Raw genomic sequence first — 4010 nt, forward strand, 5'->3', positions numbered from 1 at the left:
TAAGTTCGGTGTCTACAATATAAATAACTTAAATGTAGATACATTGAATTATTTTATTTATACAACAAACTCTAAATGAAATCGCTAGGGAGATTATAAGTGACTCAGTGAGTCTCTCGCAGTTGAAAGTCACAATTATCTGAAAATGACTCACATTTGTTTAGTTCTAATGAATCTGTGTTTACTAAATAAATCCTCAAACTCATCAACTTTAGAACTTCATCATTGATCAATGATTAACTTTGTAACTCAGTACAGTAGACACTCCACAGTATGTAATTTTAGTACAGTAAATGCTTCTACTATGAAAATAATTTTCTGATAGCGTTTCTGCTATGGAAATTTTACGCTACAGTATAGGAACAGTAAAATATGAACAGCCAATTACCTAATTTGTTCAAAGATTTTCCTTAAGTCACCATCTGACTATTCAAAATAGAAAAGATTAAACTTAGCATAGTTTAATAACTGTACAGTAACTGTGGTGTTATTGGTTTGTATAGATATTTCTTCTTTCTGTTATCACTTTCACTTAGTTTAGGTTCCATGATTACAGTAATCGTACATTAAGTTGAGGAAAGAGCACCCATTCTATGTCAATTTATAGATGTGATTGCACCACTGAAGTCATTCAAATGAAATTAAGACCAATATAAGGCTTAAACATCGACTACAATTTGATGTCATTTTTGGCTTTGCAGACTAGCCCTGTTTAGAAAAATAAGCGTTTGTATGAGATCGTTTTTTGAAACGTTCAAATTCAAGTGAGTGTTTTTCTTGTGACATATAGTGAGCGAATATGAAAAGTCTGTGAGCAATAAATATACGATCTCTTCTTTAGCCAATCATCAGCAAGAAGTTTTCATATAGGTCATAATAAATGTTATCGCTAGTAAAACGTGTTGTCTGTGATCTGGAAGATTCTCGTTAACGAATAGAGAAAGTATGATATTATTATGCTTTATTATTTATCTTGAGGTGCTGACTAATGTTCTAAAAAAAGAATCAAGGAGATTGACAAACCAGAAGCTGAGATATAGTCAGCCAAACACAGGTCTACCAAAATACATGTGTTTTGGTAATCCTCATATTAGCATCAATATATGACGTATGAAATAAACTTGTGTGCCATTGGTCAATTAAGCCAACTAATGCGAGCTCCTGTAACAATCACGACATTTTAATTGGTTTAATCTCTGGAAGTATAGAATTGGGCCTAACAATCATTGCTCTGAGAATTCCGAACCAGTCCCTCTGACATGTAGATTAGTTTTAGCATGAAATAATTACACGCATCTATTATTTTGCAATATTTCGCTATCTTGCTAGTTCAACTCAATTTTGTTGTTCTCCCACTTAGCTTCTCTATTCCGACTCATCTTTAGCGCTGTTCACATTTTTTTTTATCTATAGCTAATAAATGGAATCAATTAAAACAATCATCAATCTCGGTTATCATTTGGAATTTTCTACAAATTATATTAGTTACATCATTTATTCTATACACAGTTATATTATTATTTTGTATAATATGCATTATGATTATTATATTAATCATAAAAATAATTTTTTAATTTAATCATAAAAAATAATCTTAGATAAGATCATAGAGTAATCTCCCCCCTAGAGTGATAACTGTGCATTCAACAACACGAGCGTTTCCGGTGCCAACAAGGAGCGTTTAGGCCACGCCCCTTTTTTGTGCTAGTCAATCGTAGTAATTGACAGAACGATAACATCAGCCATGAGAATGATCATGAATTTTCACAGTTAAGATAGTAATTATTGCTCATGTTAAAGAAATGATGATTATAGTTTATTACTCCAATATATGCTTATTATTTAAAGCAATTCAATACCTACATGCCTTGCAAAGGCACTGAATAGATAGTGTTAAGTAAGTGAGTTAATGCAATCAGTTACTCCAATGATATACAGCCCCCACACATGGGGGGACTGTATATCATTGGTTACTCATAGATAAGATAGATAGTCATACTGGGGTTGTAGTACATTAGTGTGATGGGAAGCTAATCGACTGCCATCAACTGAAAGTATTGACATTGTATGGTGATAGAGTGATTCATTGACCCACAGTCCACAAACAGCCCTTGCATGTAATATTAGATTTCAATACATATCAATCAAATACATAGACTAGCTTGAAGCAAAGATGTCCACTAGTTAGTGGACATCGCTGCTTGATGTAAGCAAGCAAAAAGCTTGAAAGAGTGGCAAATGTTGTTATATGTTAGATAAAAATAAATTATACTTAATTATACTAAATTTTAACTATTTAAAAATAAAATAGATTTTTTTATTACTTTATTTATTAAATAATTTTTTATTGTAATCATAGCTAAACAGATTATATTTAGCCATTACTTGCTAATTATTTTACATTTAAACACATTTACAGTTTTTTTTCCTAATTTATTTCAACAAAACACTTCTTTCATGATATGAAATTTAAAAGTTGTAGTTTTTTGAAAAGCTTGAAAACCATTACGGTTGTTTTCTTTTTCCTATTAATTCATTTGAACTGCTTAAAAATATTTTCTCATTATATGAAGTTTAAAAGTTAGAATGGTAAATGTTATATAAAAATAAATTTTCTGTCCAAAGACTTTTTTATTACTCGGGCAACTCGGGTAGTACAGCTCATAGTTGATGGCAGTCAACTAGCTTCCCATCACACTAATGTAATACAACCCCAGTATGACTATCTATCTTATCTATGAGTAACTGATTGCATTAACTCATTTACTTAACACTATCTATTCAGTGCTTTTGCAAGTCATGCAGGTATCAGGGATTACGTGTATGTCACAATTTTCATTTCCATAACATTTCCTTACTTCATTTTTATATTATTTCCATTTCCAAAACATTTCCATAATTTATTTCCATATTATTTCCATTTCATAAAATTTCCATAATTTATTTCCATATTAATTCTATTTCCATAGCATTTCCTTACTTCATTTCTATATTATTTCCATTTCCATAATTTGTCTCCATATTATTTCCATTTCATAAAATTTCCATAATTCATTTCCGTATTAATTCCATTTCCATAACATTTCCCTAATTCATTTCCATATTATTTCTATTTCTATAACATTTCCCTTCTTCTCCATAGTGTTTCTATATCATTTCCATAATTCATTTCCATTTCTATAACATTTCTCTACTTCAATTCTATATTATTTCCATTTCCATAACATTTCCATATTATTTCCATTTCAATAACATTTCCATATTATTTCCATTTCAATAACATTTCCATATTTCTAAAATAAAATTTCCATATTCATTTCCCTAAAATTATGGAAATATTTATGTTTATGGAAACAATGATATACAGGGGGCTGTATATCATTGGTTGCATATCATTGCTGTATGGGGCTGTGGGGGCTGTATATCATTGATGGAAATGGATATGAAAAAGTAAACATTTCCATAATATGTTTATTGATCCTGGTAGGAATTGAATTGCTTTAAATAATAAGCATATATTAGAGTAATAAGCTATAAACATCATTTTTTTAATATGAGCATTAATTACTATCTTAACTGGAAATTCGTGCTCCTTGTTTAACCTTTCTCATGGCTGATGTTATTGATCTAGTCAATCACTACGACTGACTAGCACAAAAAAGAGGCGTGGCTTAAACGCTCCTTGTTGGCACCGGAAACGCTTGCGTAGTTATCACTCTAGGGGGAGATAACTCTATGGATAAGATAATAGATAAATAGAAGAATCAAATCAAAGTCATCGTTTTCTTTTCTTACAGCAAGAGCAGCATGGTCAAGTTATTCTTTTTAAAATTATGGCTGTAGTGAACTTACAGTTTGTTAATAGTGACGATAATCATGAAAATCAACTTAATGCTGCAGTGGGTACACAGTAGAAAGATGATGAGTGAACAAAAATTCACATTCCCATTTCTTATTCTAAACAAACTGCAAATCACGGACATCGTATAATATAGACTATACACGTGCCG

The sequence above is a fragment of the Watersipora subatra genome, chromosome 2 (genome assembly GCF_963576615.1).
Source record: "Watersipora subatra chromosome 2, tzWatSuba1.1, whole genome shotgun sequence".
Lineage (NCBI taxonomy): Eukaryota > Metazoa > Bryozoa > Gymnolaemata > Cheilostomatida > Watersiporidae > Watersipora > Watersipora subatra.